A 13,631-nucleotide genomic window follows, 5' to 3' on the forward strand; every position below is an offset into this window, starting at 1 on the left:
TGCTAAGCTAAGCTAACCAGTCGTATTAAACTCCTTATTTGTCTCTCAGCAAGATAGCAAATAAACATGTTTCCCAAAACTCTGCCAATAATCTGAGCAAGAAACACTTAATATGTTTCTTAGAACTTAGAGTAAGTTCAGTTGGTCTCATTATGTCATGGGTCAGTTATTTGTTTGTTTTTCACAAAAGAAAAAATGTTAACCCCCCCCACCCCCCTGGTGTCAAATGTACAGGGCTGGACTCATGTTCCAAAGTCAACACACAGAAACAGACACACATCACCTCCAGTAATACAAACAACATTATACCAATGTAAGAATTATTGGATCAGTGCAAATATTTGAAAAGACACATTTAACAAAAACAACATTTATTATGTTAATTATGTTATGTTAAGATGATTTTGAGTGAGACAGGAGGCTGGAGAACTCCCTCACAAATCTCTCTGTTATGATTTATAGAGACATTCATCAATTCATTCATTTCATCAGATCCATCAGGATACTGCAAACAATTTGGAACGGAAATAATATACATCAGCTGCACTAAATATATTTTAATTAAAAGACTGGGACATAAACATGATGGAGAATATATTTTAAAGGTCCAGTCGGTGTGGATCATCAGTTCTGTGTGACTTTGTTTACTCAGAGATTTAATGGACTGTACTTATTTTTGGAACATGAGTTCAGTCTGAGTCCAGCAGAGTCAGTGTGTAACGTACATTTACATTAGTTTAAGCAACGTGTTGGTTGAGGTGACACTAACTTTAAAGTGTTTTTTTTTTTTTTTAAAAAATGGGATTATTACTTCAATTGCTGACTGATTTGCAGATTATTTTCTTGATTCACTGATTGACTTTTTGGTTTGTAAAAATTCTGAAAAAAGTGTGAAAAGCCGTCACAATGACGCAGAGCCCACAATAATTCACAATTCTCTCTTTTTTTTTTCTCCAATCACAGTCAAAAACTCAAAATCATAAAAAATAATGAAATGATGGAAAGCCTTACACGTCAGGAGCTGGAACCATTAAATCTTAGCCATTTTTACATAAAAATGTTAAAATTATTTCAAAAATTAATTTTCTGTCAATTGACTTATTATGTGTATTCTAATTTGTAAAGTAGCTACAGTCGTTTAATTGACGTTGAGTGAGAAGTAACCTTTAGTATTTTTCTTTTTAGTGTAGTAAAGCAGAGTATAAATATAAAGTGGCGTGAAAAAGAAAACACGGAAGTACTGCGCATTTACGTTTTGCGCACTAATTTAAATCATGCCAGCTAAGCTAAGGTTAAAGGTCACGCAGGGGCAGCGGTGGGCCGTTATGTGACGTAGGGAGGTGGCAGGTCAGGGTGCTACCTAACGGTGAGCAACAAGACGCAGCCGTTCAGTAACTGTGAAAGAAAACATCATCTTCCTGGATTTAACGGGCTCCTTAGAAAATAATACAAACAAAACGAGGAGCGTTGGAGACGCAGGCGGGAAAAACAGCCGTTTTCGGAGGATTAATGTGACGGACAGCGGCGCTGGTGACCGGGTTCACTTGTTTATCCCGGCGGTTCAAGGTGAGTGCACATCACCGTGTTCATGTGTTGCTGCGACACATTTCCGACTGGAAACAGGTTGATACCAAGCGGTTTCTGTTTATGAGGAGTTCAGCTGCTTCATTTGTGGTGCAGTGGGAGTTTGAAAGTCCTGGTGTTGCTCAGGTCAGATATTTAATGATGGTGTTAAACCTAGAGGAGAGGACCAACAGTTAGCTGATAGTACAGGAAGTGGTTTTCGTTGATTTTGTGCTGTACTGGTGCAGAAAACCTCACACATTTGTGACTAATTACACTGGGGAACACTTTGAAAAGAAATTTCTGTTGAGTTACATTTTGATGCTGATTAAAACTAAATTTGGCATGCTGATTCCAAAAATTCCACTGATCAGCTGTAGTAAGACTTGCCAGCTGATTACAATTGGACTCATCAGCAGCTACATGGCAGCTTGTTTGTGCAGTCACAATGAGCCAGTGTGGTGAGAGGTGTGTGCAGCTCCCAATAGGTCAGTACTATCAATATCTGCAAACAGAAAGCTAGCATAGTAGGAATTAAGAGGATTTGTGCTGGCTTTTCTCTGAACCTTGTAACCATGGGCATACCGTTGTAAGATCTATTTTGTTTTATGCTGTTTTTTTAGTTTTCAAAGCTTGTAACTATTCCATCTTAGTGTTTTATTTACAAAGGTATATATTTCCTTTGTTCCAGATCATGTCTGCACACAATTATAATGACAGTAGCCATATCCTTTGTAAAAACATAATAGTGTTAAATAAACATTGCAGTCATGCCTGTTTCTTTCATATTTCATTGTATGTCAATATTTGTAATTTTTTATAAAACAAGCACATAATGTGTTAAGTACAGTATTTTTCATATGTTTTAAGAAAACGGGGATCCTATAGTTCAAAAACTTGACGTGATAAGAGAAAAACTGAGTTTTGGATTCCGCACCCAAAAATTAGTTCAAAACAGCTGTCAGACCTAACTCAACAAAAATTGTGTTCCCCAGTGTAATCTGCCAAACCAGTGGAGGGGGATGAACCTGTGGTTATAGAGGGTCCTCATGGTGTTGGGCCCCTGGGCACTTGTCCTGTCGACCTGGTTTGCATGGCTCTTGAATTCTGTTGTTACCTGCAGCAGTTTCGTTATAAAACATCCATAGTTTTCAGTGTAAGCTACGTGAAAGCCTTAATTACCGGACCAAATATTGTTGCAGGGCCACATTTGTCCCAAGTGTTGTTGGTGTATGCTCTGACGTGTTTGTGTAATCTGTTGTAGGAGTGAACCTATTTAAATTGTGTTTGAGGTAGAGGAGTGGCAGTGTGTTTTTGTCCAATGTTTATTTCTCCTTTCTTTATAGAAGAAAATGATGGTGATAATTGTTAAATGTTAACTTGTGTGTAGTTTCATTGTGTTGCTTTTCTTCAGCTTTAAACAAAAAAAAAATGAAACCCAAAACACTCAAATTACATGCAGTTAGTTTTATTCTTACTAAAATAATATCAAGTTGTAAACAAAATGTCAAAGAGGTAAAATGTAGTAAATAGATACAAAAGGAAATCACAAAGCATAAAATGTAAGTCTTTAAAATATATATACTTATTTGGACATTAAAGATCCTTCTATCAGCTTTTCAGGAGGCAAAATCTGTTTTAATGGACATTCCCTTTGCGTTTCTTGCAGTCAGTCAAGAATTCATGTCATTTTTAAGTGACTCAACAGGTGTCAAGGTGTCCTCAGGTATTTATTTGAAGAACCCATTTGAACCAATGTTATATTTACATTTAGTAAGTTAGTATTTGACAGTTCAAAGGCTGTGACATTTCCTGATGAAGAGCCCATCGATGTAACTTCAAAACATGATAAATGACTTTTGTGGATTAGTCTTTGTGTGTGTTCCTAATATAACACTGAAATGTGAAAAATACAAAATCATTTGAAAACACTGGAACAATACTGGACATCTGAACATACTGGACTTCTTAAGTTAAAAAAAATGTGACAAGTTCTGTTTAAAGGCAGCAAAATGTTCCTGTTTGTGTCTATTTTGGTTGAAAAAATTTATTTTGTAATAAGTGTCTGGTTTGTAGTTTACAATAGTCTATAGTCTAGTCCACACTTTAAACCTAGTTTTCATGAAACAAAAAATTTAATGTAACATATACATGACTTTGTATATGTCTCGCGCTGATCTCGGCCTCTCCTCTGTCCGCTTATCACAAATAAATGCTAGTTGCTCTTTAATACCATTTAAAGAGGCTCTACCCTTCTTTCTGTTATCACAAACCCCCTCTGTTTCCCTCTCTCCTCTCTATTTGTCCCTCTATCTTTCCCCTCTTCAGTCACACGTCCATAACAATACTCAGCATCTCAATTTTGTCAGTTATGTTGGCATTTGTGAACCTGAGCCTGAGTGAATCGACTGTTTGTTAATTGGAGGTTGTGAAAACTGTGACACTGTTAATCCTGTTGGAAGCTTTGGAACTGAATGAAATTGGCAGCTTTACACTAGTAAACTAGTGAGATTTGGATACACATGTACAGTATAGACCTGCACACTCATGCATGCAAACACATGCACATTCATGCATACAGTACAAACACATGCTGACACACGTGATTGCTTCACGCTTGCAAAAAAAACCCAACAAAAAACCCACTCTTGATATGCACACTAGCCCTGCTATCACTCACACGCAAAAACGAACCTCCACCTCCCCCCTGGCTGCACACTTCAGCCATGCTAATTGAGAAAATCATTAATGTGGTGATGGTGGTGTGTGTGTGTGTGTGTGTGTGTGTGTGTGTGTGTGTGTGTGTGTGTGTGTGTGTGTGTGTGTGTGTGTGTGTGTGTGTGTGTGTGTGGGTGAGGTGAGGTGTTTCTGTCAGCAAGCCAAGTCATGAAGCGTAAAATTCAGCTGCACAACGCAGCATCGTCCTTAATCACAACCCTGAGATGAATTCAAAAGGTGCTTGATTTCATTAAAAGCTAAAATAAGCGCTTGTCTGCCGGCTGTGTGTATGTGTGTATATATATGTTTCGGGTGTGTTTCGGAGAGTTGTGTGTGCTGTAGTAGCGGAGGGCTTTGTTCATCTGATTAGAAGGTGGGAATCTTTCCAGGGAGCCATTAGCTAAAATGTTTAACCTAGAGGGAGCAATCTAATCTACAGCCCTCCATTCAAACAATGGAATGTAATTATGATTGTTAAGTTATTATGATGGTTGGCTGAGCAGCTTACAGCACACTGGGCCTCCTGTGTCGGAGCAGAAACTCAAAGTATTCATGGTTAAATCAAATACCTTCAGCGGTGCCCGCATATGACTCACAGGGAATCAAACCCCCAACCTTGGAGGTATCAGTGCACTGCTTCACCAACTTAGGGAATGGACACTGTGCCAGTGAATAGTAGTAAAAGTTTTAATCAATCAGAGGAGATGCTCCAAACTGTTTTTAATTTGGGGAGTTGTTGTACCTGCTTGTAGGGAGGAGTTTTGTATATCTGATATTTGTTTAGTTACAATTATGGAAGTGCTGCAAACACCATGCATAGACAAGTCAAATATAAATATGATTGAATCTGTTATGAGCAGTGTCAAGGTTAAAAATGATTTCTGTGATATAGGCATCTGACCTTATTTGACCCTGTCAATCAAGGAATGGAAACTGAGAATCGTTAAGAACCTGAATCTATAGACAGAATCATTAAAATCCAAATGATACCCAAACCTGCTGCCACTGACCAGACAAACAGGTCAATGGAAACTCGAAACACACATCAACTCCGGTATTGATGTGTTTCAACTTTTCCTAACCTGTAAAAACTTTCTCAACAACATGCCACATTCCACCTGCGGAGTTGAGGGATCTTCTTGTTATCACTGTGGTTAGATGACGATTTAAACAGTCGACTCATTCATTGAATGTGTGACTTTTGCTGTGTGATGTGGCACCACTGCTCATTGTGAGCTTAATATTGTAGTTGCTGAAAATGTAATCAGTTCAGGGCTCTTTCTTCCAGGGAAGGTAGGGCACGTCCTGTTTGCCAGTTTCACCACTTTACCATGCACTTATGAGCTGCTGCCATCAGGCAGAAGGTATAGGGTGCTGTCCTTCCAAACCGACCGGGTTCGCAGATCATTCATTCCTACTAGCATTACACTGTTGAATAAGCTTGGACTACATTTAGAAGCCACTGCACTACTGCACTTACTGCTCTATAATGCTGAAGAAACTTGGTGTTGAGCACTGTATTTGTATTTGTGTGGGTACTATGTGGGGGGGCTGTGTGGGTGTTATGTAGGTGGGGTGTTGTTATGTTTTTGTTTGTATATCTGACGATCTGTATGGCACAAGAATGATTTCTGAAAGGACAAATAAACATCTATCTACTCTACATCACAATATCTGAGAAGTGCATGAATTATTCTCTTCATAAAAACGTCCCACAGAGCAAATGTGGCTTGAGACAAACTCTGATTCAAGTTTAAGTAACTGCAGCAACACTAAAGAACAGCTGCCGATAACTGCTTCCAGTGTGCCTCGGTACGACTCTGTGAGCATCAGCGCGATTACCATGCACTCGGTCAGAAAGCGTCACTAATGTTCTGGCAGAGTCATTACAGTAACAAAGCAGTGACTTTGGCTGCCTGCCTCAGTGAATTCACTGCAGCTTATGATAATGAGGAGGTGAACGCTGGCGCTGAAGGTCACGGTCACGCTCCCAACAGGATGAACCCACTTGTTTTAGAAATAATTTGATATATATTCTGATTCATCTGCAGTCAACCAGATAATAGGGAAATATAAGAAGTGATTTACTTTAAAAAAAAACAAAACTGTGTTAATACATATTGAGGCTCAAATTTGTGGAAATGATGTTTTTAAAATCATGCAAGAGGGAAGGAAATTCATTCTATACTAAAAGGATTATTTTAGTTATTGATAAAGATGTTGTTACTTTTTAAACTAAAACTTCCGAGAGCCCAAGCTGACGTCTTCAAATCTCCCGTAGTTGTCCAAAACACAGTGATATTTAATTTTACAATGATATAAAAGGGAGGAAATCAGCAAATCCTCACATTTCAGAAGACTCTATTTTATACCTCTTAGAACTATAAAAGGAATCTTGTTAATAGATTTTCATACAACATTTATGGCTTCTGTTTATGTCCATCTGCAGAGTGTTTTTAAGGAAGTGACCATACGCTCGGATGGCTAAAGGGGGTGGCTAGGTAACATTATAAGTAGGGCTGGGCCATGGCCTGTCAATAATATGGCGATAAATTTTGGCTATATCGCGATATACGATATACATCACGGTATTTATTTATATATAAATCTCCTGTAAAGCACTTCATAAACCCTTTGATGCATAAAATCAGACCAGGAATAATAGAAAAAACTTTATTTGTATGGCACTTTTCAAAACTGCTTTAATGTTTTTAAATAGGCTGGAGACATTAGTTCTCTGGCAGCTTAACCTCATTTTCATGTGCTGTTGTCTTTTATGGTTTTGTGATAACATCTTGTGTGTCTGATTTCTGATGAATGGATTTTATTAAGCTTCCACCCTTGAATGACCTCAGGGTTCATTAAGCAGCTTGTTACAGTCTGTGTCCCATGAAATAACAGCTGATCGAAAAGAAGAGGTCAGCTCTGTCCTCTGGGCCGTATCAGTCAGGGAGGCTTAAACAGAGCCAACTGACCTCTGACCTTTAGGTGTTATATGTCCACTGCCTGTGAGAGAACGTAAACCACTGCACTGGAAAAAAAACCCCAAAAACAAACAGATCCTGTATGATGTAGTTACTGCAATAAACAGCTGCTGTGCGATTCAAAGTTCAAACCAGGGTCAGGAAAGAATCAACCAACTCATGAGGAAACTTAAACTGACACCACCCTCACTCCAGTCTCACCTCTGACACACAACTCTATCAAGCTGGTGAGTAGGTCCATGCATTTGGGTTTTTTGTTCTTGGTTCTTCTGGTGTCTAATCAGCAAACAAATTAGATTGGTTCACACTCAACATAATTGTTATGCCTTTTAAAGGATGAAATTTATCAGATTTTAAATTTTAACAGCAATGAATAATGTTTTAGAAACTTGAGGAACACTGAAGTTGATCTGTTTAATGTTGCCTCATGTTCTGCTCAGTGTTTAAGATCTGTGGTGTCTATACCTGACGTTTGCCTGTTTGTTCAGTTCAAACTTCAGAAAAGATTCACATCATAGTTCAAACACAGGTGCTTCTTGTAGCTTTAGTATCCACCACATAAGGGATTAAAACATAGACTGTATTAAAGATGGAGTAGTTTTGAAGCTCAGAGCAGGGCTGTTTCCCTTTTACCATCTTGGCAGTGCCTGACTTTGCCAAACTCCTGTCTAGTCCAGATGTGGTTGAAGAAGTGGGGCGAGTCCAGAGCTGAGACTTCCATGCATGCTGGTTTAAGAAGTGTGGCAAGCATATTCTCCTGTTAGCATCGTTAGCACAGCTGGGCGTCTTGCTTGAAGGCAAACAAACACTGCAGAGAGGTCACGTTCAGTGACGCCAATCAGATAGCTAGCGGCTAGACACAGAGAAGCTAGCCAACTGTGATGGCACACACCTGTCACTCAAAGTGGCCCCACCCTCAATTATGTATAACGTTATAGCTAATTTCCTCCGTCATGACAACTGAATTTTTATATAACTCACCTGTTTAAATTTCATTAAGGCTAAGAGACGAAACCATTTTTGTACCAGGCTGTAAACATGTTTATTTCTGCTGTAAAGTCGGATTTTTTTAACATGGGAGTCAATGGGGATTGAGTCACCGTTGGAGCCAGACTCTAGTGGCCTTTTGAGGAACTGCAGTTTTGGCACTTCTGTGTTTGATTCATTTTTTTAATCCTCAGAGGTTGCTGCTTGGATTGAAAATATTCAGTACCAAACACAGTGCAAATATTTGCCTAAACGCAAAATGCAGGTCTTACTGCAGATCACTCAGATGCAAAACACAGCAAAGTTGGAACATCTTAAACTGAGCATCATTTGCTTCAGGACTTTGGCACAGAAGAATACAGTAAGAGATTTGGGGAATAGACTAATGTGATGACCCCCCCCACTCCTGCTGCAGCATCATCTGTCAACATGACGTTTTCTCTGTATTCTGACACTAATAGGCTGAATGCTCCTGTAATGGCGTGTTGTGTGTCTGTGGCCTGTATTTGTGCGTCTGTTGACAGTGAGGACACAGTATTGGCCGCGCAGACTTGCGCTGTAAAACCTAATTGCCTGTGGCACCAGGCAGGCCTTCCTCTAATGAACCATGTGCCTGAGGTTAATTCAATTTGGGCAGGAGCTCTCATGGGTCACATAATTTCTCTGGAAAAAAGTGGAGCTGGTTGAAAATGGTGAAAAAGATACCTGAGAGAGAATTTATGAACGTGATTGATGTATGAGCCTATTAATTATACATGAAGCTGTTGGTTTGTGAACAGTGTAGACCAAAATCGATCAATAGTCAATATGTTTTGCTATAACAGCTCTGAAGGTTCAGTCGTCCCTCGTGAAAACTTACATTTTTCTTTAACCCTATGAGACCTTTCCGTTTTTGCATACCTTTGTGTTTTGCCTTTATTAAGTTGCAAAAAGTTTATTTCACATACTATTTACTTATTACTGTATTAGTCTGTGTACATACTATACATTTACTTCACCATGCTGTAATGATCAGTATTGGTTACAGGGAAAACACATGCAGTATTATCACAGGGCTGTAGATACTGTAGGTCTGTCTGGAGCTTCTCCTCAACATCTTTTTTTTATCTTCATCTTTATCAAAGCCTCAGCTGCACTAAATATCTCACTTGTCATGTCTTTCTATTCAGCACATTAACCTTAGACCAACCAAATTTTTATTTGATGGTAATTGGGAAAATCTTCAATTATATTGTTACATTCACAGTGGGTGAGACTGACAGGCTGAAGCCTAGTAAAAGCCCAAATATCAGATTTGACCCTCCTTTTAAAGCATAATCACCCAGCAGGATAATAGACGTGACTCGTCTGCATGTAAATCCCCATTCTTTCCACCCTTGCTTTATTTCACCCTGCTGTGGCATTGACCTTTCTATCTGCACTTGAGTTGTAAAAGCGGCACAAAAATTAGGTCACCTTTGTTCAGCAGCCCTCGTCGACCCTTTTACACCACCTCCCCTTAACCTTTATTTCAGCTGATGTCAGAGAAGCAGGACGCGATTGTTTCTTCAGAGAAAAGTTGCCACTGTGCTGAACCACAAAAACACACAATCCAGTTGTGGTTTTACAGTGGTGTTATAGAGTGATGTGAATACTGCCATACTGTGAGAAATTCACAGTAACAAACTTTTTATCTTAGCTGTTACTGAGATATATGTGGTTGTGGCTCAGGGCCGGACCCGCTGTGGCCACGTCCATGGCGTCATGGACTCTGGAAGCATCTCCAGTACAGAGAATCCAAGGATTCAAAAGTGGCATCTGCTGGCATCCGGGTTTGAACATGCAGGAAATGGAGCGCAGACAAATCTCTAGAGGTGGCTGAGTCATGGTTGAGGCAGAAGGCACTGGTGGGGTCAGAAGCAACAAGGCATGCAGGCATAGGCAACTTTCTCACGACCACAACGTCCAGGGCAAAGAGTGGCAAAGTCTTGTTCAGGAGGAGGTTCGGGCAGGGAGGTAGCGACACGAGCAGGCAGGATGGTAGAGATGGGACAGCTAGGAGCATGGAATAGATAGGAAAGTGTGCGGCAGTGAAAGATCACCTGATACAACATCTGGCAAGCAGACTTCCATCACATCAGGTTCTTAGTTCAAGCTGTCTACGATGTTCTGCCAAGTCCAGCAAACCTTCACGTCTGGGGCAGAAGTGAGACACCTTCCTGCTCTTGTTGTTCTGGAAGAGAATCCTTGAAACACCTGCTTAGCAGCTGACCAAAAGCTCCTAGAGATGGGCGCTATCACTGGGGCAATATCCAAGTGGTTAAGGTAGTCACTCAGAGTGTAGCCATCAATCTTAGTAAGGGCTACCACAGCCAAAGAACGTCATGCTCCTCAGAGCCGGAGAGAAGCGCCCAATTAAGACCGAGAGCAAAGACTGGTCTTATGATACTGGGTATCACTGTGGAGGCAAAGAGGGAGGCATCAGAAACGCTACTGAAGCTGTGGACAGCTGGCTGGACAACTGGGCGAGGGTTTCTGATGTTGAAAACCTCGAAACATGTAATGACTTCAGGTTACATTACTGATGATGTGTCCCAGCTCATCTGCAGAATACATCTTTTATCATCTGGAGTAATGCTTGAGGTCGTTTTTTTAATTTGGCTGTATAAAACTGCAGGGTCCAGTCGCTGACAGATTCCCCATGAAGGTTCGGTTAAAGACTTATTTGAAGGCCAGCCTCGTGTATCCTGTCTCATGTCTCTTCAGAGATCCCTGAAGCCTTAGAGTAAGTTAAGAGCATGGTCAAAAAGCCCCTTTTAACTTGGTTGCAGACACTCTGACCCTCAGGTCTTCAGACTGCTGTGACGTAACTGTTGTGATTTTCAGATCTTGCCTTCTAGGTAATGAATCACAGCATCACAAGTTCTTCTTTCCAAACATTTAGTCACAAGGTGGCTTCCCCGCTGGCCTGCCTGCTGCCTGCTGCCTGCTGCCTGCTGCCTGCTGCCTGCTGTTTCGTCACAGCAGTGCATGGGCTTGGTAACATGGTGTTAACAAGTCTTACAAGATGTCAGACAACTGACTGCTTGTTTAATGTTTGGCCTCATAACTTGGGCAGATGTTGACATCTGACCCTTGACCTGGAAAATGAAAGCAAAAACAGAGACCTAAACATGGCAGCTCATGGCCTTCCTACCCACCTCAACGCTCACCATATGGTTCCACAAAAAAAAAAAAAACCCAAAAAACACACAGTGTCTGAATGGCGTCTCTGTTCATCACTGATAGCCTGGAAGGGGAAGATGTTCTTGCCATGACCCCCCCCCGCCCCAGTTCACAGGAGATGCTTTGGCGTGATGTGGTGAATCAGCAGACAGCACAGTTTGGTAATGACGCATGCTGGTGCTTTACTTGTTGTTCTTGCATTTTATTTCTGTGGTATCATTAAAAAATGGGCCAAGCTTCTGCATTTCCTGTGAGGATATGAGAGTCCTATAGCAGCAACTTGTCACAGAATGAATGAATTTAAAAACAATATACACCATTAGAAGTGTTTTTGTAAGAATATGCAGCCGTGCAGGTCACCTCCGTACTATAACAAGCTAGTGTCCAAATTTTTATTTTTTCTGCATGCGACCCAGATCTGACCCAGATCTGATTTCTCAGTGTGAGGAGCAAAAAGCTGAGTTTTCCAATTTCTGTCCTGACTGCTGTGCAACAGTAATCTAATACCGTAACACTACAGACAACACAGCTTGTATTTAAAAGATAAAATCTGCTTTTCTCTGTGTTTCAATGTCAATAAGTATACTAGGTAATGTAGTTTATTTGACATGTAATCATAATTTTGGAAACTTGACTGAGTCATTATTTAAGCATGAGGACAAAAAGACACAACAAGAGACAGTAAGATAATTATGATTAATAATAGATATAAAAAATCATCCTTAAAGAAAAAAAGCTGTAACTTTCGTGAATTGTTCAAAAATATTGGCCAAAATGTGCAAATATACAACAAGATGTTTTTGTGAGAAAAATGAATGTAAACGGCTGAAAACAAGGCTTCATACAAAAATACCACTATGACTATTCTAGGAGTTAAAAATAAAGACTTGTCTCCAATAAAAGTATGTTACATTCTGGAGTTGGAAGTAAATAAAGGCTAAATTATTGTGGATCCCAGAAAGATATTTTGTCTTTTCAAAGTTTTTCTTCGAGAGCTAATTCTTGTGTTTGGTGATTCTGTCAAACAATGTTTTGAGTTATAAAATTAGGATTTCACCATAGGCGGTCCAGCCACATACTAGGTTTTGACTTGGTCTTTTTATTTTTGTAAACGTGAGGTAGTTCCAACGGCAGCCATTCAGAGTGGCATCTGTGGACTGTCTTGAGTAGGACATTGTTTTGGGAAAGTTGCTCAGCTGATCAATTTTATTGGAGTTTTTTATCACTGTGAGCAGCAAAAAAGAAACTCAGGCAGAAATCTGAAGTACAGATATCTGTCCCTGAGATACTGTTGGCACAAAGAACCAAAACTAGAACCAACTACGTGACGAGACACCATCAGGGCTGCGTAGACAAATATGTAAAAATATGACCCTTTAAATGTTTTATGTACCACTACAGCCCCGGCTTTGCTGTGCTGTGTTTTTAGCACCGTGACAGTTACTCTGCAGGTGGCATCTGGTGGATCCATTTTAACAAGCTCTTGTTAAAGTGTGTGTGTGTGTGTGTGTGTGTGTGTGTGTGTGTGTGTGTGTGTGTGCTGAACATCAGGATGACAGTAAAAAAAAAAAACACATCAGCGTCTTCCCTTTTCTTTCACGGCTTTACCGGCTCATCTTTGTTCTCCTCTCTTCTGTCTTACCCCTCCATTCTTCAGTTACATGCTGGTAGCTGCAGGAGTTCTCATCAAAAGATGTGCCTCACTTCATCCTCTGAATCCGTGTGCATACATGTGTCTCAGAACACGTGTGTGTGTTGCCATGTTGTTGCTTTTGCCACGGGTACAGACAGTATAGTTCATACAGTACATGTACGTGAGGGAAGCCTGCCAGGGAGGCTGGATGTGTGTTTGCACGTGGGTGGGTGTGAGCGCTCTCTGGAAAGATGGAAACCTGCTCGCTGCTCAATGGCTGATGGAGGTGGAGGGGGAGGGGCTTCCTTTGACGAGTGGAGCGAGGGTCCACGCAGATGAGGGAGGGAGGGATGCAGAGACACAGGGAGGTACAGTCACAGTAACAGTGAGGAAGAACCAGAGGAAGATGGAAAGGGAAGAAAAGGATGAGAGGAAATATGGCCACATTTTAACAGGAATGAATGATTTAAGCATCTTTAATGTAATAATATGAACATCCAGAAAACGTAATACAATTTACTGAATCTACCAGTTAAGGTGTG

At 40.4% G+C, this 13,631-nt stretch overlaps 1 long non-coding RNA gene across 2 annotated transcripts in view; it reads left to right on the top strand.

The window, feature by feature from the left end:
- Positions 1-1,113: 1,113 nt before the first annotated feature.
- LOC139624603 (uncharacterized) overlaps positions 1,114-13,631 on the top strand; it is a 55,756-nt gene continuing 43,238 nt past the window's right edge. The window contains exon 1 of one of the 2 annotated variants that reach the window (XR_011691687.1): positions 1,114-1,566. This is a non-coding gene — a long non-coding RNA (uncharacterized lncRNA). The other variant, XR_011691685.1, reaches the window with a different exon arrangement.

The sequence above is a fragment of the Trachinotus anak genome, unplaced genomic scaffold (genome assembly GCF_046630095.1).
Source record: "Trachinotus anak isolate AG129_WGS33_773 ecotype Australia unplaced genomic scaffold, CSIRO_AGI_Tana_v1 ptg000008l, whole genome shotgun sequence".
Lineage (NCBI taxonomy): Eukaryota > Metazoa > Chordata > Actinopteri > Carangiformes > Carangidae > Trachinotus > Trachinotus anak.